Below are 24,912 nucleotides of genomic sequence, written 5' to 3'. Positions count from 1 at the left end.
ATACAAGGCATAATGTTATTCTGACTGGTCTCATTGGTGACAAATCTTTTTAGTTTGAAATACTTGATTTTTAGAAGTATTGAAGTTCTGTTATTATCAAGTAGAATAAAGAATAGTTTTGGTTCAAATTCAGTTAGACACAGAAATGAGGATGATTTTCTTAGTTAACTTATTAAGTAACTTTGGAAAACATTCCCAAAGAGGAATTTGGAAAATTTTTGAACAGTGGTGATTTTTCACATGGAGTTGGTTAGGTACTAGATGAATGTTGGTTAAGTGCATCAGGTGGTGGATGGATGGAGTGCATAAATGAGTCAGTGGTAGCCTCTCAAAGTAACTATTTTAGAGAGGACCACACTGATTTTAATATGTAAATAAATTCTGGCTATGTTTGTTAACAGTTCATTACCATGAACAAGATAGTTATGATTAAGTTCCCAAATGAGTTTTACAGGCAGTGAGTGCTGAAGGAGTTCAGAGAATGGAGAAGTGAGTATTGGCTAAGATTTGAGGAAGGGATTTAAGTACCATACTTTAGCTAGATATTTGAAAGGATTCCTTAGAGATCTCAGGAAAGGAACTAAATTGCTCCAAATTTCTCTTGCAGCCCTAGAATGAACCTGGAGTCTGGATCTATTTTTGTCTGAATGCTTTCTGCCTATTTCATTTTAGCTACTCCTACTGATTTGTTCCTTTTCAAATTCACCTTTGCTGGGTAGATTTTTGAGACCCCTGGAACAACTCGGGAGGGGGGATATCTATTTCCATCTGTGTCTGGTGTAACTTTTAGTTTTTCCTTTTTTGAGCCTGTACCCCACAAATGACTTGGTCTCTGTGAGTGAAGAGTATGAGTCAACTTGGCTTGTTATCCTGGCATTTTCCTGCATGGTTTTCTCAAAGCTGCTTTCCAAATTATAGAATAGACAAGAGAATTGAAGGCATATGTCCAGTAGATACATGCTTGTTGAATAAATGAATGAATGAGAAAGTATCCAAGGTAACTTACCTAAATTATCTATATGTTTTGTTTGTTTCAATTTATTTATTCATTATCTGCCTTTTTCTACAGAGGATTTAATGGGGCTGACAAAAATATGTACACTATAAATGAATTGAAATAATTGAAGTCTGGGTGAAGAGAAGATGAAAGAAATGTCTGTTTAAAGAATATTAGACCTATCATTATGGATGTTAGAGAGCTAGGAATAAAGGGGAAGATAGCAGATGGAGAAGGAAAGGTGTTATTTAATAGAAGGTATGATTCTGAAAGAAGAAAAAGGTTATTGATACATGATAGGTTATGTTTAGAAGAAAGCAAGAGAAGATTGAAGGTAAAGAGGATTATTTGAAATGGCTAATTTTGGGAGGAAGATGGTAGGGCTATTTGAAGGATAAGAGTTTCAGAAGTTTGTATGTAGTAGAAATTATGTTATTGATTTATAACTGAGGTTTCAGAAAATAATGGGATGAATTTTCTTTAGTCAACAGATAATGCACATTTGTTATATGCAAAATGCAATCAGGGATTAATCCTTTGGGGTTTATATTCTAATGGGGGAGCTGGGCTTCAGCACAAATAACTACACTGTGATCACAAATGTATATGTAAGAAAAATACTCAGCGTTACTGGAGTTAAAAGGTAGGAAACGACATTTGACTCGGGGAAAACCCGAGACTGCATTTAGTGGCATGGAAGTGGTATTTTAGTTAGTCTTTGAAGGGATGGATAGCAGAAATTACTAGAAAGAACGTTCCAACCTGAGAGATTAGCAAAAGCAAAGGCTTGGAGGTGAGAAACCAAGGAGATGTGGGGAATAATGAGCTGGTTTTTAATTTTTTACTATGATCACATTAAAGAATACATATTACATCTTAACCTAATATATGCATGTATGAATGTGTGCACATACAAAACAAAGTTTCAGTAACAATAACTGTCCTTACCATGTTGGATGCACTTGGATATTTTCTATTATTCTGTTTGGTTAAAAAGTAAAAAAAAGAGATGGCTGTCCCTCATTAAAGTGATTTCATGACAAACTAAATAATTGATCACAACCTGTAGTTTGGAACATAGAGTTCATGAATAGGGTATAATATGATATAAGGTAGGAAGAGTCATTAGGGGTTGGGTTGAAAATGGATGGCTTTGAAAGCTAAGCTAAGTAGTTTGTATTTGATATGATACAGTGTTGTGCTTAGTAAGCAAACAGAAGCTGGATTTTAGTCTTGGCCCTTCTGTTTGCCTGCACTATGGGTATGGAGAGAATTACTTCCTTTCTGAGACTCAGTTTTCTCATCAGGAAATTGATAATCATTAAACCTCCTGTCAAAGGTTGTGAGGATTTGAATATTAAAGTATATTAACATAGGATTAAAGCATGCTAGCATATATCATTAATGTATAGCTATTGAATTTTTTAAAGTGGAGAATGGAATCAAGGACTGTATATTAGATACCTTAGTCTGACAACAGGTACTTTATACAGGATAGATTGGGGGCAGTGTGGTGGTAGAGTAAGATTGGAGGTGAGTAGCCCAGTTAGGAGGCTACAGGAGAAACTAAGAAGGTTTGAATTAGTTTGATAACAGGAAGATTAGAAATAAGGGGGTAGGATGTGATTGGATGGAGAGAGAAGGAGAAGATGACTAGAAAATTAGAATTGAGGGAAAATTCAAGAGGCAGCTGAAATTGGATTACATTTTTGAGTAGTTTGGTGGGGGGACATTAGTGTAGATAGTTTCTTACATGTAGTAGGTTCTCTGTTGTTTGTTGAATGATTAAATATGTAAGCTGAGAAACAAATTTGTGAGTGGAGACATTGATAGATGGGTTTGAGAAGGAAGGGTTAGGTTGGAGGGTGCTTTTGATGGTCTGTCAGCATTTATTCATTCAGGGAATATTTTTGTATGCTTACTGTGTCAAGGTTCTCTGGTAAGCAGTGTGAAGGATACATGTTTATATATGACACAGTTCATATTCTTCAGGAGTTTATCCAGAGACAAAAATATGTACACATTTGTCTGACAGAAGCACGGTGGCGGGTCCAACTTTGTGCGGGAATTGGTACCTAGCTTAATGCTTTAAGGATAAATAAGATTATAGCAGGCACGATGGTGAGGGTTGGCATTGCAAGAAGAGGGAGTGATATGAGTGACAGTGAGAAAGATTATGGACGTGTTGAGCTGGAATTTAGAGTTCATGAATGGAGGAGGGAAATAAAGCTGTAAAGTAGATAAAACATCTAAAAATCCAGACCAAACTGGTTTTTAAAAATTTGTTTATTGAGAAATAACTTACATAAAGTGCTCAAATCTTAAGAGTACAGGTGAATTCTTTTAGGTTTCCATTTATGTAACCACCCCCCAGTTCAATATATAGAACATTCCCAGCATCCCAGAAGGTTTCCTCATGTGTCACCTCCAGGTTGGTCTCCTCCAACCAAAAGTAACTACTATTCTGACCTCTGTCACACAGAGTAGTTTTGTATGTTTTTGTATTTCATACTAGTGAAATCATACTTCTGCATCTGGTTTCCTGTGCTCATCATGTCTGTGAGGTTCATCCATGATGCATGCAGCAGTAGTTCATTCTTCTTCATTGCTCTCTAGGATTCATTGTATGAATATACCACAGTGTATTTATCCATTCCATGATTGTTGGAAAATGAGTAGTTTCTATTTTTTGGAGTCCTAAGGAGTTTTAACTTGACTTAGTATGCAGTGGAGAACCACTGATTTCTGAGTGGGTTTAAAATTACTGATATGGTGACCTGTTTTGTTTCTTTTCTTTTCTTTTCTGTTTTTTTTTTTTTTCTTTTGCAATGACGAGAGCCTAGTAACTAGAAGACAAAGTTAGAAGGCTATGATAAAAGTGAAAGTATTGAGAATCTAAGTTGGGATGGTGGTAGTGGGAATAAAAGGAAAGGGAATTGATACAAGAATATTTCAAAGGATTGAAGGGTTTGATGGCAGATGGGCTTTTGGGAAACACTGGAGAAAAAGAAAAAGTTAAGGGAAACTCCAGAGCTTTTAACCTGGGGTAACTATGAGAATGGTGGTGCCATTAACAGAAATTATTGGATCAGTTAGCAGAATCATTTTGGTGGGGAAAAAATGGCTACTTTGGTTTTTAAGACACTGACCATTGTGTGAGGCACCAGTGGAAGTATCGAAGGGGAGTTACCTAGCTAGAGTTAAAAATACCGGATTCATCTGAAGAAAGAGGTCTAATAGAGATTTGGAAATACGTACATAGAGTTGGTAATTGAAGCTACTAATACTGGATTTGATAGGGTGCTGAATGCTATGAAATTATTTGGACTAATCATTGAAGCAGTAATTGAAGAATTCAGTTTAAAAGAAATCATTATATATTCTAATTCTTCAGGATTAAATTAGATTGTAGCAGAAGGTGATGGTTTAAAGATTCTTTTGGGGAGCTGGGGGTATGAGGATAGAAAATGTAGAAGCAGTGGTAAGGGATGAGACCCTGAGGTAGAGAGAATTAGAAATAGCTCCAGGACAGAATTTGGGAAAATACCCACTATTTGGGCTAAGAAGAGGACTAGTAGTCTTTGGAGACAAAAGAAACAACTAGAGAGATCAGAGTACAATCTTGTGTTATAGTGATGTAAATCAAAGGAGGTAGTTCAAGTGTCCTTGCCAAAGAGAGGACAAGAACTTGGGTGGTGGGTCATAGGATTTGGTGCATCGAATTGTTTTTTTGGTCTGCAAGAGAGCAGTTCAGAGACCAGAGTGCATAGGGTTAAAGGACTGAGTGGGTTGGGAAAATATGGAATCATCGGCTCTAGGAATTGTATTAAGAAGTTTATTTTAAGAAGAAGGAACAACTCTTTTTTCAAAGCTGAAGGCAAGAAGTAACAGATGGATGAAGAGAAACAGCATTTTAGAAGCTATAAGAGGATTTGATTACAGGTGGAGAAGTTGTGATCTGAGGGAATTTTATGGAAGAGATTGAGTATTTGATGGGATTAAAGATTTAAATATGAAAATGATTTGGATTAGTTAATGAGATGGAGAGTTGTATTTAGAATAAGTCAGTTGTAGAAGATTTCATAGCTTTCTGGTGGTGCTTAACACCCATTGTGTGGGTGTGGAAAAAAACAGTTGGTGGAGATTGTCTCTTCTTGGGGAGATGCATGGTTAATATAATGGGAGGTCATGATATTCTGGAGAGGACAGTATTAAAATTGCTGGTGGACAGATTTAAATTATGTAGGAAGATAACTGAAGCCAGAAGGAGGTGAAGAGCAGGTGTAGAGCTAGAAAATACAGTAGTTGTGGTTAAAAAAAATAAAAGGTCTCTGGAGTTACAATCCTAGTGGTACAGCACTTCCAGTTGATGACCTGTTTTCAGTATGTATGTGTGGGTGGCTGAAATGCAGATGAAGGTTTTAGGAGATGAGGAAGGTCAGGGTGCAGAAAGTTCTTCAGCACCTCAGTCGCTGAGAATAATGGCTGAATATGGGACAAAGTAGAATTGACGTCTTTGGGAAGGGAAGGTGGAAGGGATCCTGGAGTTTGGTAGATGTTGCAGATGGAATGGTTTAAATGAGTAACGTGAACTACAAAGAGATTTTTTGGTGAAAGGAGAACAGCGAGAGTGACCTTGAGGAGCAAGGAGCAGCTGGTCCTTTATCAAGTTGAAGGAGTAGGAGAATGGATAGCTAAGTCATGAGAGAAGCGGCTTGTCCAGGAAACGGAAAGCCAAGCTGAGATAAGATGAGGAGGTATCCTGACAAGGGTCGATAGTGATCTAAATTGTTGTGGCGTGGGGATGGACTTCTTTAGATTTTTATAAATAAATTATACTTGCAAAATCATAACCACTCATGTATAATATACTGAGATAAATTCAGCTGAGAGATATTTGTGGATTAGAAATTAGACAATGAAAGGAAAAAAGGGTGAGGTAGAGGTGTTCTAATGTGAAAGGCAAAAGACATAGGGTAGTTTGTTGACAGTAGAACATGAGCAAGCTGATAGGAGCTAGTAAATGGATAGAAATGAATGAGGAGGTTGGAGCTGACCCGAATAGGAATAAGGTAAGATGAAGAGGAGAGTCAGTAGCTTGTAGCAGAGAAAATACGGAGAAAACATAACCTAGGAAACAATGCCAGGACACTTCCTTCTCTGTGCATGTAAGGACAGTCCTTGCTTACCTATTATGTTAATATTAAAGGGATAGTACATCATGCATAACTTTCTTTTTTAAATAGCATGAATGATAGAGACACTGAGATCTTTGATCTCTACTTGAGTGCCTGAAAACTACATTAAACTTTGAATTGTGTGGTGGTAATTTGTATATGTAAAGAGGTTCAGGTAAAAAGTGGAATGAATGGGGTGGATGGTAGGAAGATGTCTTAAGGGATCTAAAATGGTTTCTGTAGTTTTTTTTTTTTTTTTTTGTCTATGGCTGATATCATATTTCTTAGTGTTCTTAGGAGGCTGGTCTGCTCTGTCTTCTTATTTCATTTGTTACCTATATACAGGTGACTTCCAGGTATATGGTTTTAAATATGCTTTTTTCTTGTCTTATTTCTAGTTATTTATCATTTATTGAACATCTCTAAAGGAGAAATCTTGCCAGTTCCAAAACAAAATATAGCTAAAACTGAAACATTGCTTCTTTTTTTGTTTCGTTTTTAAATCTTCAGTATTATGACCTCAGGGTTTGAAACCATCATCTTCCATTGATGATATTTAAGACCTATACCAGGCCTCTTTTCTTGGCTTGTATCTCTGCTTTCAAACTTTTGCTTGTCCAGTTATACAGTAGTATTGATTTTTGTCAGACTTTGTCTTCTGTCAACTTTTCCCTTGTACTATCAAAGACTTAACTCTGAAGTGCTTACCTAACTGCTTTTTGGAATTCTCCATTAGTGCCTTGCTGTGGTCCCAGCAGCTGACATTTTAAACTGTTAAAGGGGAAAATGCTGCACGCTTCAAATCCTTCGTATTTGCATTATATTCCTCACATGATTAACTAACTCTTTCAACCTCTGAGCAAAGAATACTGACTGATCCTCCCTGTTCAGATCGGGGTTTTTGATGTTACTTCATGTTTGAGAGAGACAGAGAGAGAGAGAGAGCATATTTAGTGACAGTGAGAAAAATATGGGAAAGCACAAAATAAATAGTATTGTGTTCCTTCCTAGTGCAGCTTTGCTTCAGAATTAATTCCAGAATCTAGCCCTGGGTCATTCACCATTTTTTTTCCTCCCTTACTTCTACATTTATTCAGTCAACAAATTTAATAATGAAGGACCTTTGGAGACTATCCAGAGCTTTGAAGGCCTAAAGTTGCCCAGGGAGGCCACGTTGCCCAACTCACAACTTAGCTGTCATCTGCCTGATTTGATCTAGAATTGTTTCTGGGACCAGCCTTGGACATTGCTGGGCCTTGGCATGTGGGGGTATATTCTGAATATTTGAATGGATTGTGTGGGTTAGACTAATGATAGATACTTTAAGGAACGTGTTAGGAATGATTATAGTAGAAATGGAGACAGTATGTTTTAAGTGATACATTAATTTAACATAGGTAAATAACTTCAAAAGATAGGGATTGGATGCCTGAAAATCTTGGTTGGTGTGGAGTTTTCCTTGTAAATTTGAGAAGAGCCAATATCCAAGGGATTGGAATGAAATACACACTTGATGTTTTGCAGGGTCCCCTCTATACTTGTTAACACGTATATATACACCTGCATGTAATGTAGACATATATATATGTATATATATAATGGTAGAGATAATGTGTTAATTTGATTAGGTTCTGTAATTAGAGTCTTTAGTTATGAATGATACAAGTGAATTGGTAGAGAATATTTGAAAAGATCGTTTTAAGTTGTTGGGGGTAGGTTTAGGAAATAGATTTTTCAGTGACTGGTGGCCTCTCTGGAATAGGTTCACAAAATTTGAGGGCAGTTTAGGGCAAATTTGTGTGTTAAGTTGGAGAGCGTTAGCTTTGAGGGAATGAGAGAACAGACAGAAAATGCAGTGTTTGAGAGTTACTTATGAATTGGTTTGGTAGGCGCTGATGAAAATTAGAAAAGTGGCGAGGTTTTGTATAGGTAAGTGGGAGATGGAAGGGACTTAATGAGGAAGCTTGTTACTATTAGAAAAGTAAATTTCAAAAGAGTAAAATTGCAAAGACGGTTTAGGGCAAATTATTTTTGGGGGAAAATGCAGCTGTTAGGTTAAAAACAGGCAAGGGGAAAACTAAAATGAGTAAACTAAGGTGTGGAGAAGTAAGAGCAAGGTTTAAAGAAGAGGTTACTGAAAGATTTCTTATTCTAAGGAGTGCCATGTTGGATACTACTTTTGATTAGTGGTTCATTAAGGAAAGGGGTTTAACATCTTATAGTTTTATGTCTTAAGAGACCCGGGGAGTAGGAGTCCTCCTGTTCCTGGGCTTTGGGAGCGCAGGCCTGCCGGGGCGGGATTTTGCCGGCGCTTGGCTCGGCGGCGGGCGGAGCAGCGGCGCGGAGCTGCGCGGGTGGTGGGCCCTGAGCCGCTGCAGCCGCCCGCAGACGCAGCGGATCACAGCCGGATTGGGTCGGCCGGTGGGCCGCGAACATCCGCGCACCCATGGGCCCTCGCGGGGCGCTGCAGTAAGTCAGCAGGCCCGGGGCGGCGCGCGGGGGCCGGGAGGAGGAGCTTTCCGGAGCGCCGGAGCAAACCTCCGCACGCGGCTCGCACGGCTTCCTTTTGTTGTGTGTACGTGTGTGAGTGTGCGCACGCGTGCGTGAGTGCCCCAGCGTGCGAGGAGGCGGCGGCGAAGCGCCGAGAAGCCGGGGCTTTTCCTACCCGAGTGTCTGGCGCTCCCGGGCCTCGGCGGGCGGTGGGGCCTTCCAGACACGCGTCTTCCGGGTCGGGGCCCGCGGCGCAGTCGGGGCCCCTTCCCCCAGCGGGATGGCAAACTTTGTGAGTGGCTTCTCCGCGGCTAAGAAGTGTCTGCCTGACAGCGGGGGCCGACGAACATTAATTGACACCCTCCTTTCCGTCCTGACCCTGTTTTTGTCAAATCTTACATTGGACTGTATTGTGTTTACAGTTTTATGGTGTGCGAAAAGGTCAGACGGGTAACTTGGTCTACTAGGCAGTTTTTTTAACTTGGTGTCAAGAGCCAGAAATGTACGCTTGTATCCGTGTACTGGTTGCGCTATTAGAACCTGCATGTTTAGTGGTAAAAACAATCCTAAGGCCTTTCCAGAATTAGGCTATAGGGCAAACTTTTGCTCTCCAGACTTCGTGAAGCACTTTTTACAGTGCCAGAAAAGAACTACTTGTGTAACAGATTAAAAACTAGAGTTAGGAAATGCAAAAGTTAAAAGCCCTTCCCAAGAGCTTTAATTAAAAACAGCATTTTTGTTTGTTTGTTTTACGTAATTATCATTAGTGTAATTTGCATATGAAGGTTTGCACAATTGGGCATGATGTGATTTTAAAAAAGAATATTTATTAATTTTATCAAGGGCAGTGGTAAAGGCACCACACAGTTTTGAAATTTCAAGTATGTTAAATGTTTCTATAAATAAAATTCTATTCAGATTTTTAGATTTAATAAATCTAAAAATACGTTTGCAGTTGTCCTTTGGGTGCGGGAGGAAGTCCTGGGTTTCTCAGTGCTTGTTTCTGGGCAGATTTTCAGTATTGTCAGCTTGATATGGGTGTAGAACCTTAACCTGAGTGAATAATTTGTTTGAGATTACCAGTCTGTTTGCAGCTGGGAATAGCCTCTGGGTCTCTTATTCCCAATCTGGTGACCTGTCCAAGAATAGACTAAGGAAACTGGGTATTTGTCTATTTGGTGGAAAATATGGCTGAGTTGATTTTATAGTGAGTATTAAAGAGCCAGAAAGTCAATGTGAGAAGATTTAATCACTTTTGTAACATTTAGATGTATGTAGTTTCTCCACTTTCAATGTCTTTAGCCTTTCTTTAAATACATAAAAGACTGGAGGATATTCCTCAGTGTTACTTTTCATGGTATTTGTAGCACATTTTCATTTGATTAAAACAGAGAGATGCTTATTGTATTTAACTGTGGGTGGATGTGTTTTTTGTGTGGGTATTCTTAGTGGTTAAAGAATAGCTGGTAACTTGAGAATGTTTAGCCTCCTCCCAGTCGCTGGAGAGAAGAGGAATTATGTTAACTTCATTAATTTCTGATTAAAAAACCTTTGGCTGTCTTTACTGAAGATGCTTACGAAGTTAACAGATGGAATACCTGTGAATTTTCTCTTCAGCTTAATGTACTGGTATTCTCATTCTTGTTACTATATTAGCTGTGCTTTGTTTTGTTCATTCCTAGAGTTTCTTGTGCCTTTCTTCCTATGTCACAAAAACAAAAACTGTCTCTCTTTCCCGTTTCCATTTCCAAAGAACCCTGGGAGTTTTAAATCTAACAGCAAAGATTCTCCACCAGAGGTGATTTTGGCATTGTCTGGAGACATTGGTTGTCATGCTGTGGTATCTTACTGGTATCTAGTGGTTAAATGCCAAACACTTTACTGCATATGATATCCCCCCAACAAAGAATTACCCAGTGCAAAGTATCAGTAGTGTTGATATGGAGAAGACCTGGTTTTAGTATATTGAGAGTAGTATTCTGCATATGAAAGGTGTTTATAATGTAATTGGCCTCTCTGTATTGTATCTATTATAAATATTTTCCCAAAGTTGTCATTAGAAGGGCCATGGGTCAAAGATTATGAAGTCTGTTTCAGGGCAGTAGTACATAGGATTTTGGAGCTGGAAGATTAACAAGATTACTCTTTCAGTATGCAGATAAAGAAACAGTTTCCGAGAAATTGTGACTTACCCAAGTTCCTACAGATGATGCAGAGCTCAGGTCTCTTGTTATTTCTATTATAATTTAATTTTAATTCACTTATTTAATTAAAATTAGTTTTAATTACTGAGGGAAATGATATTTTATCAACTTTGCTTGATAAATTTAAATAATTGAGCTAAAATTTTAAAATGGCATTGTGAGATTCTTATAGTCAGTGAATTGTTACTTTTTCAGATATTGCATGTGTTTGTTGAATTCTTCAGCATGACTTTGTAACTGTTGTAAACTTTTCAGCATCTGCTTTTTGAGAAAAGTTTGAAAAATTAAAAAAGACCATATACAATTGAAAAAAAAATCAATTTGGAGTTAATTGTGATACCGTAGGCAACATTGCAAATGCAAACCCAACTGGAATTGTTAAAACATCTTAGGGTATCTTGAGCTTAGACATCTGTTCTGTTTTGTGAGGATCACTATGGTCAGTTATTGTGCTGGTTGTAAATCTTTTCTAGCAATATTCTTTTGGTTAATTTTAGAAAAATATATTAGAACTTTCAGGTGAAATGTAACTGGGTGAAATATAAATTGGGTATTTAGAGGAAATATTTTCAAATTAAGCTCTGTGTTGTGAGAGGAAGAAATATCAATAGAGTTCTTTTTAAGTTAAAATTTTTTTTTTCTGTGGTACTACTTTTAAAAAATGAGTGAAACAATAGGACAACAAATCAAAACTACAATGAGGTATCACCTGACACCAGTCAGAATGGCCGTCATTTAAAAATCCGCAAACAATAAATGCTGGAGAGGCTGTGGAGAAAAGGAACCCTCCTACATTGCTGGTGGGAATGTAGTTTGGTGCAGCCATTATGGAAAACAGTATGGAGATTCCTCAAAAAACTAAAATAGACTTACCATATGATCCAGCAATCCCACTCTTGGGCATATATCCAGAGGGAACTTTAATTAGAAAAGACACATGTACCCCAGTGTTCATGGAAGCACTATAGACAGTAGCCAAGACATGGAAGCAACCTAAATGTTCATCAGCAGATGACTGGATAAAGGCGTTGTGGTATGTTTATACAATGGAATACTATTTAGCCATAAAAGAATAAAATAATGCCATTTGCAGCAACATGGATGGAACTAGAGATCATCATTTTAAGTGAAGTAAGCCAGAAAGAGAGAGAAAAATACCATATGATATTACTTATATGTGGAATCTAAAAAAAGAAAGAAAGAAAGAAAAAATGGTCACTATGAACTCATCTACAAAAAGAAACAGACTCGCAGACATAGTAAACAATCTTGTTACCGGGGAAAGGGGGTGGGAAGGGATAAATTCAGGAGTTTGAGATTTGCGAATGTTAGCTGCTATATATAAAAACAGATTAAAAAAAAAGCCAAGTTTCTTCTGTATAGCACAGGGAATTTTTCAATATTTTATAATAATCTGTAATGACAAAGAATATGAAAATGAATGTATGTATGTATATGCATGCCTGGGACATTGTGCTGTATACCAGAAATTGACACATTGTAATTGACTGTACTTCAATTTAAAAAAGTTGGACAAAAGACCATATGAGCAAAAATTTCTTCAAAAATTGTTTTATACAGGAAATTATTTTATAGAAAAATTTTAAATGTGTATTAGCAAAAAGAAAAAATCATTAACTGGAAGAAGTTGCTATTAGTGTTTTGATATATGGCATTCTTGTATTTTTGTTAACCTTTTACAATGAAAAATTTAAATAGATAAAAAAATACAATGGTATTACGAACTTCTGTATACCAATAACCTAACTTCAGTAGTTAGCAGTTAATGGACAGTCCTGTTTCATCTGTATCTCTGCCCCCATCTCATACAAGGTTTTAAAAACCTTCATTGTGAAATAATTATAGACTTACAGGAAGTTACAAAAATGGTAGAGTCCTATGTGTCCTTTACATAGCTTCCCCTCCAGTGGTGACATCTTATAAAGCTCTAAAAAGACATCAAAACTAGGAAATTGACTTTAGTATATTACTGTTAGCTAAATTGCCCATCAGTTTTCACCATTTTAAAAATCCTAATTCATTTGTGTATTTATACTTCTATGTGATTTTTCTTGAATATATAAATTCATGTGACTACCATAACGGCAAAGATACAGAACTGTTCTACTACCACAAAGAAAACCCCTATTGCTACTCTTTATATTCGTACCCTACCCCAAAATCCCTCCCTGTTCCCTGGTGACCTATTTTCCATCTCTAGATTAATATAATGATATATTAATACATATTTTGTTTAACCATTCACCTGTTGAAGGACTTCTGGTATATTCAGTATTTTTCTATTAATAGTAAAGTGGTTATGAACATTCATGTACAGGATTTTGTGTACAGTTCTCTGAGATAAATGCCTAAGATTGAGCTCCCTGGGTTGAATGGCAAGGGCATGTTTTGTTTTATAAGAACCTTCCAAATTGTTTTTCAGTGTGATGTACCATCTTACATTCCTATCAGCAATGTATGAGAGATCTGTTTTTTTTTTTTTGCATCCTTGCCAGCATTTGTTATTATTGCTATTTTTTATTTTAGCTGTTTTAATAGGTATTAGTGATATCTTATTGTAGTTTTAATTTGCATTCCCTAATGGCTAATAATATTAAATATCTTTGTATATATTATTTGTTGTCCATTCATGTCTTTTGCTTGTTTTTTAATCAGAATTTTTTTTTTACTGTTAAGTTTTGAGAGCTTCATATATTCTAGATATAAGACCTTTGTCAGATATATGGTTTGCAGACATTTTTTCTTACTCTGTAGCTGAGATAAGCTGTATCTTTTTAAGAAGGTTTTCACCAGGTACTTGTTTTTGATTTTGATAAAGTTTGGTTTATTTTCTTTATGGAACATGCTTTTGGTGCCAAGCCCAAGGACTCTTTTCTATCAGTCCTCAAGGTGCTCCTCTTTTTCTTCTTAAAATTCTGTAGTTTATGTTTTATATTTACATTCATGATCCATTGTGAATTAATTTTTGTATGTAGTTGTGAGGTTTAGGTCTAGACTTTTGGGGGGAGGGTGGGGGGGCTATGAATGTCCAATTGTTCCAGCACTATTTGTTGAAAAGACTATCCTACCTCCATCGAATGATTTTTGCCCCTTTGTCTTTTAAGAATTCATTTTTCTTTAGTGGTTATAGAACTATTTAGATTATTGATTTCATCTTGGTTTAGTTTCGGTAGTGTGATTTTGAGAAATTGGTTCATTTCTTCTAAGTGTTCAGTTTAAAAGTGTAAAGTTATTTTGTAGTATTCTCTTAGTATCTTTTTAAGTGCTGCAAGATCTTAGTGATACACTTACTTCAGTCTTAGTGTTGGTGATTTGTGTCTTTTTATTTTTGTTAGTCATGTTAGAGGCTTACAGATTTTTTTCTTTGTTGATTTTCTGTATTTTCCTATTTTTAATTTCATTGATTTCTGCTCCTGTTTCCTTTCTATTGCTTACTTTGGGTTTATATTTTGCACTTTTTTTTTTTTTTAAGTTTCTTGTGGTAAGTAATGAAGTTACTGATTTTGGATCTTTTCTAATTAAGCATTTAGTGCTATAAATTTACTCCTAGCTACTGCTTTAGCTGCATCCCATATTTTTTAACATTGTTTTCATTTTTATGTATATATTTAAATTTTTTTCTCTTTGAGATTTCCTCTTTGACCTATGGACTTTTAAAAAGTGTGTTTATCCTTGTGTGTTCAGAGATTTTTCAGTTGTCTTTCTGTTACTAATTTCTAGTTTGAATCCGTTGTGGTCAAAAAATGTACTTTGTATTATTTTAGTTCTTTTAGACTTGCTGAGGTTTGTTTTATGGCCCAGAATATGATCTGTCTTGGTGAGTGTTCTAGGGGTGCTTGAAAAGAAATATGTATTCTGCTGTTGTTGGGTGTAGTCGTCTATATACATCAAGCTGACCCTGTCGGTTGTTAATAGTGTAGCCTTTCTGCTTAAAAAATAAATATTCTCATAGCTTTTCCATTCTTCTTCTTTCAATGTGTGTTACTAATTTTATAGTTAGCAGCATATAGCCATTTAAAAAATTCCGCTCTGCCAGTCTTTCTTGATTGGTCTATTTAGACCAGCTGCACTTATGGTAATTATTGATATATATTAACATTTAAGTCTGTCATTTTATTATTTATGTTTTGTTTATTTTCTCTGATTTTCATTTTTTGTTCTTTTTCTTGCCTTCCTGTAGATTATGAGAACATTTTTTAGGATTCCATCTTCTGTAATTTGTGAAAGATTTATAATGTTTCTAAGTCTGTCTTGCTATAGTTTTTATAGTGGTGGTTGTAGTTATTACTTAATGTATATGTGACTTATAACAGTCTCCTGGTATCAGTATTTTCTATTTCGACTCAAGTGTGGTAACTTCACTTCTCTTTTACCTTTACTTTCTTGACTTTTAAATATAATTGTTTTTAGTATTAGTAGTATAATTTTTTTTTCAGTCATTAAATGTCATCTGTAAAACTAATGATGGAAAAATAGTCTGTTATGTATATCCATATTTCTATTCTTTTTCTTGTTTGGAAAACTTTAGCCAGTCTTTACAGGTAGGATTGCTTGTGGCATATTCTTTTAGTTTTTCTTCTTTTGAGGATGTTTTGAATTTTTCTTCCTTTGTTCCTTGCTGTGACCTGAATGTATTCCCCTAAAATTTAAATGTTGAAATCCTAATGCCCCATGTAATGGTATTTTGGAGTTGGGTCCTTTGGAAGGTTGTTAGATCATGAGTGGGGAGCCCTCATGAATGGGATTAGTGCTGTTACAAAAGAGGCCCCCAAGAAGGCTCACTTGTCCCTTTTCTGCCATATGAGAATACAAAGAGAAGTCTGCAACCTGGAAGAGATGCTATGCTGGCACCCTGATCTTGAACTTCTAGCCTCCATAACTGTGAGAAGTAAATTTCTGTTGTTTATAAACCACCTGTTCTGTGGTATTTTGTTATAGCAGCCTGAACAGACTAAGACATTCCTGAAGAGTAGTTTCAGTGGGTATAGAATTCTTGGTTGGTAGTGTACCCCCCCCCACCATTATTTAAAATACATTCTGCCACTATTTTTGGCCTCTATATTTGGGATGAGAAATCTGGTGTTATTTTAATTGCGGTTCCGTAACAGATAATACATTGTTTCTGTCTGGCCACCTTCATAGTTTTTTCTTTGTTTTTTTAGTTCTTGAGCATTTAGCTATGGTGTGTCCTGGTGTAAATTTATTTGGGTTTATCTTGTTTGGGGTTTGCTCAGTGTTTTGGATCTGTAAGTTTGTATTTGTCACAGTTGAGAAATTTTCAGCCATCATTTCTTCAAATACTGTATCGTCCCCTCTCTCTTCTTTCTGGGACTCCAGTGATATTAACATTGGATCTTTTGTTACTGCCCCACAGTTCTCTAAGACTCTTAGTTTTTTTTTTTTTCAGTCTTTGTTTTTCAGATTGGGCTAATTCTATTTTTCTATCCTCAAATTCAGTGATTCTCACCCCTGCTAACTCCATGTTTGTATTGAGCCTATCCAGCAAGTTTTAAAGTTTCTGTTATTGTAATTTTAGTTCTGTTACTTCCTTTTGCTTCTTTTTTTATAACTTCTCTTTCTTTGCTAAGATTTTCCATTTTTTCACTTATTTTGGGAGAATTTATAATTGCTAAAACATTTTGTATTATGGTACTTTAGAATTTTTAAAAAATAGTTACAGCATCTGATTCATCTCTGTATTGGCCTTGGTTGATTATCTTTTCTCACTCATGTTGTGATTTTCTTATGTCATTTTCTATGTTATATATTATGTTAGGAAGCTGTGGGCCCTTAATATTTTTAATTTTAGCATGCAGTCACCCTATTTAGGTTTAGCATGCAGGTCTTGGCTCACTTTTGTGAGCTTTGGTTCTAATGGCAGTTTAATTTTCAGAGCCTTTATGGTTGACTTGATTTATCTGATGCTGCTGGGGCTCCCACTGGTCCTTCCTGGTTCTGCCTGAGGGAGTAGAAGGCATTTTTCCCTACCAAGCTCCTGGATGTCTCTTCAAGAGAGAGGATTATTGTGGGATCCTCCTACTGGTACCCATCCTCATCCTCCGATTCTTCCTTGTCCCTTTGTTTCTGGGTGAGGAAGGAGAATCTTGGCCCAAACAGCTGCTTGTTGGCCAAGTTGGGTCCCTGAGTTTTGCCCATTTGTCTCTGTATTTCTAGGTGGAAAACGGAAGTTTCAGGTCACGTGAGGAAGGAAGAGTTGCTTCTCCTGGTCTTTGTTTTTGGCTGGGCTTCCAGTTGATCTTCTTGCTTAATACTGCACAGAGACTCCTTTTTAATTTCGGGGAGGAGTGTGGCTCTTGTTTACCTTCTGTTGCTGAATTGGTGGTCGGGAAATGCCAGTCTGGATTGCCGCCTTCTGATGGGTGTTGGGATATAAAACACTCTCCTGCTTTTCTGTTTCTCTCTTGGAGTCCCAAACTGTTTAGCTTCCTTCTTACCAATTTTCATAATTTTCTTTTGGTTGTCCCTTGTGTTATTTCCATGGTTTATACTTGTGCTTGGTGAAGAGGGGCAGGGAAAAACAGATTTAGGCCTTCTTATCTAGACTGGAAGTTAAAGTCCCTTAATTTTTGTGAACTTGCATAATCTCCACCCAGTGGGTTATTTCAGCTTTGCAAATAATGGTTTATGGCCATGTGCTTTGTGAACTTTTAAGCGCTATATAAATGTTTGCTTCAATTATAAACCACAGTATTGGACACCTAGGAAGTTTTTGGAAGGTAGTCAGCTAGTTCAAGAGGGTGCCAGGGAAAAGATGAATGCTATTTTACTAAGCTTCTATCACATAAATAGAATTTTGTAATGTAGTTTAATAAAAATGAAATTGTGAATTCTGGGTATTTTCTTCAAAGATGTGTTTATTTAATGGATTATTTGTATTTAAGATGTTTAACAATTCTAGTAATACATAATATTTTAATAAACATTTTTTAAAACAATATTGAAAATCTTGTATTGTGCATCCAATTTAATCTTAATTCATAGGTAGAAAAGGAAAGGTAAGATAAAATATCTTGCTTTTACATTCCTAGTTTTTTAATTGAGAGTAAATTGGCCCCAAATAAGAAAATGTCCGTTCTATGTTAATAGATGCTAGGGTTTCTAAATGATGAGCTAGCTCATTAAATCAACTACTACTGTTGAAAAAAAAACTCACTAATATATTTCATGAGTTATTCAAACTTAATATAGTTATTGCAGTTATAGAGAAATCACTGGGCTCCTTTGCAGCCACTTCTTAAGGTGTTCTCTGATTGATGGCAAATCTCAGATTCCTAATCAGATTAAAACCATTTCTTTTATGTATGGTCACACTTCTACATTGTGTCTAATGCCTTATGTAATTCCGGGCATATGTTCTAGACAGAGGAAATAAGAATGACTAATTAATTCTGGTATTGAATAAGGTAAAATTATCAAATGATGAATTAGCTTTTTTACGGACTACTTGCATGTTCTTAAATGAGTAATTATATTTCATATTGGAAGTAGCAATTTCAGTTCACTCTTGTTATCTTTGGTTTTTAACAATGTTTTAATATGTATTTGTTCATAAAGAATTGACACTTAAAAAATCAAATTTAAATCGTTAACCTTTAATTTTTAAATGGATATTCCTATAATATTTTCTAGGGTTCCCTTAGTTATTATAGTAGGATAACTTTTGTTATAAAAATCAGATAAATTTAATTTCTTATTTATTTACATGGTGACTTTTATTGTAGGTAGAATTTTAATTTTAAATTTTACATTCATTGATCTTATCCTTACTTCAAAGATGTTTGGTTTTTTTTCTGACTCCCGGAATATTGCTAAGAGTAACATTAAATATATTTTAACTTGGGAATGACCTTTCTTGTTGTGCTGTGTTGAAGTAGACTTTTATTTGGAGGCAGATGATCTGGTTGAAGTCTTTGCCTTGACACTTTGGTGTTGTATAACCTTGGGTACTTAACCTCTTAAACCTCAGTTTCATCATCTGTAGAATGGAGACAAACAATAATACCTGTTTAGGTAATTGCAGGGGGGAGGCACATGCAATGTGACAGATGAAAGCACTTTGTAAACTGTGAAGTACTTTGTCAGAGCGTGCTTGTAACATCTTTGAGATCTTTTAAAAATTCGCGTTAGTAATGTTGATCATAATAGTGCAAAATATTTTATGATTATTTACAAAATTGATAAGTATTCAGTAAAAATTCCTATAAAAATAAAGCAGCTTTTCCTTGATTTTAGTGGTTTACTACTCTTAAAAACTAGTTTCTGTTAGTGACTTTGGGAAAGGATTACATAGTTGCTTGATAGTTTATCATCCTGACTGTGAAAGGGTTAGCTTTGGGGAGGTGTCTTTCCTCAACAGGTGATTTGGATTTAAAGGTTAGTTCAGTCATTTTAGTGATTTATAGTCTAAGGATTTTCTAAAAATGCTTACTGTTGTATTTTCTAACGTGGGTAGAGTTAGTTTCTTATTTGACAAATGTTTACTGCATAGGTGATTTGAAAAAGCCAAGGGAAAGTGAGTAGTCTCAGTTGGTGGCTTTATTTTACTCACTTTGGTCAACTATTTTTTAAGAATTTATCTTATTACCCCTTTGTAGGATTTTCTTTCTTAACCAAGTTGATTAATTACATTAATTATGAAATATAATTAATTTTTGGTGAAAGTAAACATGGAAAATGGTTGTGAAAAAACCTGGTTAGCGCAGATACTGGGATGGTTGGTTTGAATTTTGGAGGCTGTCATTCCTCCTTTGGATAGATCTGGTTGTGAAAAGTATACTCTGAGACCATCATTCAGATAGAGTTCTAACAACTTTAATTCTCAGAGCAAGTAGTGTAAATTAAAAGGACACATATGTCTATGCTTTGTTACTGTATAGAAATTCTAACCATATTCATAGAAATCTGTTCCTGGAAGAAACTTTTTTTCTTCACCTTTTTTTTAAAGCATCATTCAGAAAGCTTACTAAATCACAAAAGTAAGAAGTAATGTAAAAGCAGAACTTGATTAATTAAAATATGATCTAGTTAAAAGATGCTAAAGGACTTTAAGCATTTTTCCTCTCAGATTCTTAAGCTGTGGTGCTGGTAGTGGTAGTGATGATGAGGAGGAGGAGAGGATAGCACAGTAGATTGTGGAGGGCCTTGTAGATCATTATGAAGACCTTGGTTCTGCCACTTACTAGTTTTATAACCTCTGGTAAGTTTTATAACCCTTCAGTTTTCTCTCCCTTAAAGTGTGAATAATAATAGCACCAATCTCGTAGGTTTGTTGTTTGGACTAAGTTAAGTTAATATCTGCAAAGACCTAGGAGCACTGCTGAGCAAAGTACAAAGCTTGTGGTATTTATTGCATTCTAAAATGTGGAATCAATGTTAAAAAATCACTTTTTCCTTTTCTTTTGGAAAGGTAACAAAGGGAGAATTAATTGATTGTTGCTTTGATTTTCCTATGATAAATTGCTCAAACTTTAATTATAGCACTTAACACATTACATTATCATTGCAAACATTATTTGTTGTATGTTTATTTACCATCCTTGCTAAATTATGAACTCCTTTGGGCAGAGACCATGGTGTTTTATGCCTGTCTTAGGAACCTTATGTAGTGTGTTATATACTTATCAGGTGATCAAAAATGTTGACTCAGTTAATGACAAAAATGTTGGCCTAATGAATGGATCAGACTACATGCCAGTAAATACAGTGAAATGCTGTTAGTCTATCAAAACTAATGGAAGGATTGTAGCTAAGGTCCCTGCAAAGTATTTCATTTATTTTCTTTCTTAATATATGTTTTGTCTTAATGTGAGTATACCTGCACAAGTGATTGTAATCAAGGAATAATTAGCCAGCACAATCTTAAACCAGAGGAATTGCTAAGCAGGTGTATTCACTAACTCCTGAAGTAGGGAAATTGGGACTGGGAAAGAGGAAGATCTTAGCTGATCATTGGGTGGTTGTCCAAGTAACTTTATGACTTTCTTTTTGTACTTGGTCTTAGTTTCCAGCCTGGTAGGTTATTTTCTTCTCCCCATTTTTGATGGAGAGGAGTGCTAAAGGAGAAAGAGGGATAGAGGCTTGGAAGGAGAAATAAAATTGGTAGATGATGCTAAACGAATTAGGGTTCCAGAGACAGAGACTATGTGGCAGGTGAGTTAGGGGAAGTTGTGAATTTCCATGGTAGAGGACAAGTGATAGGAAAGATATTCCAAAACTTCTGTTTATAGATTTAGAATTTGAGGTTATATTATTTTGTGCATGTGGGGGATGTGTGTATGTGGGAGTAAGGCATGTTTCCTTTTCCTTCTTGCTTCACTATTTTATTTTTGTTTCCTTATCTTTTAATGTATCTAGTTATAGTCTTTGATGTATGACAGCCTTAATTTAGGGCTTTCAATAAAAAATGATGCAAGAAGGTGAGTACACTTTTTGTGAATATGTTTTCAATGGAATATTAACATTTTGAAAACATTTGTCCAGCTGAAGATGTTGCTATTATTATGTGGTGACATAAGTAGTAATGTCTTGATTGTGGACTAGATATATCCAGTCAACTTTAAAAGACTCAACCACAGTAGTATGATTTTTTACTATCTTTTTGACAGTAAAGCTACAGAAATACATATTTAAAAGTAGTTTTACATAATTGAGAGGAATGGCATATATCTCTTTTGAATGCTTGGAAACAAAACTTTGAAGCAGGCAATTAAGAGCTTAGTAGAAATAAATTATTTTAAAATAGATTTTTTGTTTGTAACTAGTTGGGCAACAAGCTACTGACTGGCTAAGGACTAGAAAATGCTGAATTATCAAGAAAGGCTGTAGTGTTTGTAATCCCTTGATAAAATTGTGTAGACACAACTTTGAGTTAATATACTTGGTTATTTCCTGCAGATTTAAAGTTTCTTTAATTGTTCTGCTTTTACATTTATAGCTTTTATTGATTTACAAGATATTTATTGAGCCCCCAAGATATATTAGGGCTGTTATATAAAATGTTTTATTATTTCTGAATAAAAATTATATTTGGCATATTCTTTGCTTCTAATAAAATTTTAGCTTTCACTCTCTATTTACCTCCATTTCATATACCAGGAAAAAATATCCCAGTTGCAGGAAGAAAATTATATGTGTCCAATGTCAATGCAATACCAACACAGGGTGTTACCAATACCAACACATTGAACTAATGTGTCCAATTAGTCTCTGCTAAAAGGTTGATTATAGCATGACATTTAAAAAATATCTATGGACCATTTTAGCATTATTAAATACTTTTGCTCTGAAAATTTTAAGTACTTAATATTTTTGTATTTTCAAAAACTGTATTAATATAAGTAGATTTTTGAGCTGAGGAAAATGTTACTGTGGGATTTCATCAGGATGTGGTACTATTTGAGTAATTGAGAACATCAACATATGATTTTAATGAAGTACATTTTGTGTCCTCTTTCCTGTTTTAAGTTGTTTAGGATAATTCTAAGTTATTGCCCTGATAGTAAAGAAATCCTAATCCTCAACTGTAAGTTAAATTTGAAGAAGTCCAGTTACTGTCTGGGTCATTTCTTACCTTCATGATATCATTTAGCACTGATGGGTCATTATAGTTGAACTGTTAGTTGTTATTAATTTTATTTAATCCAACAGTATCTATCATAGAAGGAATTTTGTCAGGTTTAGCACATTTAGATACAAATATTTTACCTGGCTTTAAGAATATATCTAATCCTGATTTTTGGTTGGAGATAACCTGTATTTTTGTACTTTTATAGGATAGAGGAAGGAATCAACAGCTTGGAGATTCGACCAAGTGATCTGGCGGGATGGGCATTTGCCTGATATGTTTTATAGAGGTAATTCAACACTGTTTTTACTCAGTCTTTAGTTTTTACCTGTGATAGATGCCCATATACTTGAAAATGAACATGCATATCTCAACTGTCGGATAATACTCTGCATTTACTGGACAATTCCCTTTTCCTTTATACCTCTATATAGCATGAATGTTATATACAGATAGCGTGATATCATTATATATAGATATGAACGTCTATACATTGAAAAGAATTAATGTTATTAGTTCCATAGGATGAAGACCTATCTATAGGATGAGGATTCTTTTAAAGTGAGGATGTAAAAATATTAGCAGGTTCAGTGGCTATATTTTATGATTTCCTTTAACATTTCTTACTCTTTAAGTTTATTTTAGGAGGAATATACACTTAAGCAGTAGAGAATGTTATAATGTAAAAAAAAAAAAAGCTTATTCCCATTCACTGTTTGTTTTTAAATTTAATTTAATTTTTTGTTGATGGAGGTGGTAATTAGGTTTATTTATTTATTTATTTTATGAGGAGGTCCTGGGGTTTGAACCTAGGACCTCATGCATGCTAAGTATGTGCTTTACCACTTGAGCTGCACCCTCCCCCACCATTCACTGTTAATATTCATGTGTGTGTATATTCTTCCAGACATTTGCCATGCATATACGAACATTTATATGTATACCTATATTTATATAATCTTTATACAAATGAGATCACATCATATCTGTTTAGCAGCATGCTTTTGTTGTTAACCTCTGTATCTTTGCATATCATTCCTTTTCATTGCATTCTGTATAGTATTCACTATTTGGATGTACCGTAATTATTTTAACTAGCCTCCTATTTGTAAATATTTAGGTTTTTAGTTTTTTTGCAGTGATAAATGGGAATATAATGAATAATCTTGGATATATCTTTGCACATATTTAAAAATATGTTTGCAGTATAAATTCGTAAGGGAAAAATTGTTAGGTCAAAAAGTGTGTATATTTAATAATTTGGTAGTCAAACTGCACAACTAAGAAGATTGCCCCAGTATCAGTAGTCTAGGAAAATGAGAATCTCTTTATCTCTTTGATAATACTAGTTAGGGTCAAACATTTTAATATGTGTCAGTTTTTTATTGTTTAGTATTGCTTTTCAAAACTTCATTACAAGTTTGAACATTTTTTTTTTCCTTTATCATTGACCATATATGTATTTTCAGTGATTTCTTAGGTCACATGTTAGGTAAATTGTTTTCACTCAGTTTTTGCTCTTCTTTTGATTTTGTTTCTGCTTTGTAGACATTTTAACTTTGTATAGTTGAATTTAGTGATCTTTTTCTTCATGGCCATGGGTGGGGGGATTTCCTCTGTAAGGTTTAAAAGGTCTTCACCGCTGATTGTCAGACTCACTTTTTCCTCCACATTATAACATCTCTGACGTGAATTGCTGGTTTGTCATAGTTTGGCATAATTTTTTCCTTAGTGACATAAAATAGTTGTGTACCTTACAGTTGGTAGTTTTAGATTCCGTGAACTATGGTACTTGAAAAAAGTTAACAGGTGTTCTATTACTTAAAGCATTTTTTTTTTAAGTGGAAGAGGTAATTAGGTTTGTTTATATATATATATATTTTTTAATGGAGTTACTGGGGATTGAACCCAGGACCTCATGCATGCTAAGCACATACTCTCCCACTGAGCTATACCATTCCCCCCTCTATTACTTTTTAAATTGGTTTAAATTGTTTAAAATCTTGATTTATATTGGATTTTGGTATAAGCAGTAAATGTAGAGAGCAGCTTTACCTTTTCCCAGATGACTAACTGGTTGTCCCCATTCCGGTTATTGAATGATGCATTTCTTTTCTACATATTTGAAATGCCACATTTATCATATATTAAATTTCCATGTTTGTTTTGGGGGGGGGTCCTGTTTTTGAAATCAGTTCTATTCAATTCATCTGCATACTTACTTTTTGTACTGGTAGTTTTGAAAGAATTCAATAAAGGAAGTGCTTATAAAATCAATTATACATAAATGATATTTTAATATAAATTGTAAAATTAGGACTAATGAAGAAGAGGTATATATACACAGTAACAACTAAAAAGATAAAATGCCTGGGAGAAGTCTACTTGAAAAAAATTTCAAAACTCTACTGAGGGATAATAAGAAAATTTAAATCAACT

The 24,912-nt window shown here is 35.1% G+C and overlaps 1 protein-coding gene across 6 annotated transcripts in view; it reads left to right on the top strand.

The window, feature by feature from the left end:
- Positions 1-24,912, top strand: part of ZNF148 (zinc finger protein 148) — a 106,482-nt gene that overhangs the window by 4,827 nt on the left and 76,743 nt on the right. For 4 of the 6 annotated variants that reach the window (XM_074365067.1, XM_074365039.1, XM_074365055.1 and 1 more), the window contains exon 2: positions 22,682-22,762. The gene's annotated coding sequence lies outside the window, so the exon portion shown is untranslated. Of the gene's footprint in view, positions 1-8,497; positions 8,644-8,697; positions 8,957-22,681; positions 22,763-24,912 lie in introns of those variants that run through there. The other 2 variants (XM_010959358.3, XM_045519861.2) reach the window with 2 other exon arrangements.

The sequence above is a fragment of the Camelus bactrianus genome, chromosome 1 (assembly GCF_048773025.1).
Source record: "Camelus bactrianus isolate YW-2024 breed Bactrian camel chromosome 1, ASM4877302v1, whole genome shotgun sequence".
In the NCBI taxonomy this organism is placed as follows: domain Eukaryota; kingdom Metazoa; phylum Chordata; class Mammalia; order Artiodactyla; family Camelidae; genus Camelus; species Camelus bactrianus.
Note: the sequence above shows the minus strand (reverse complement) of the source record. Positions and strands in the feature narration are given on the sequence as shown.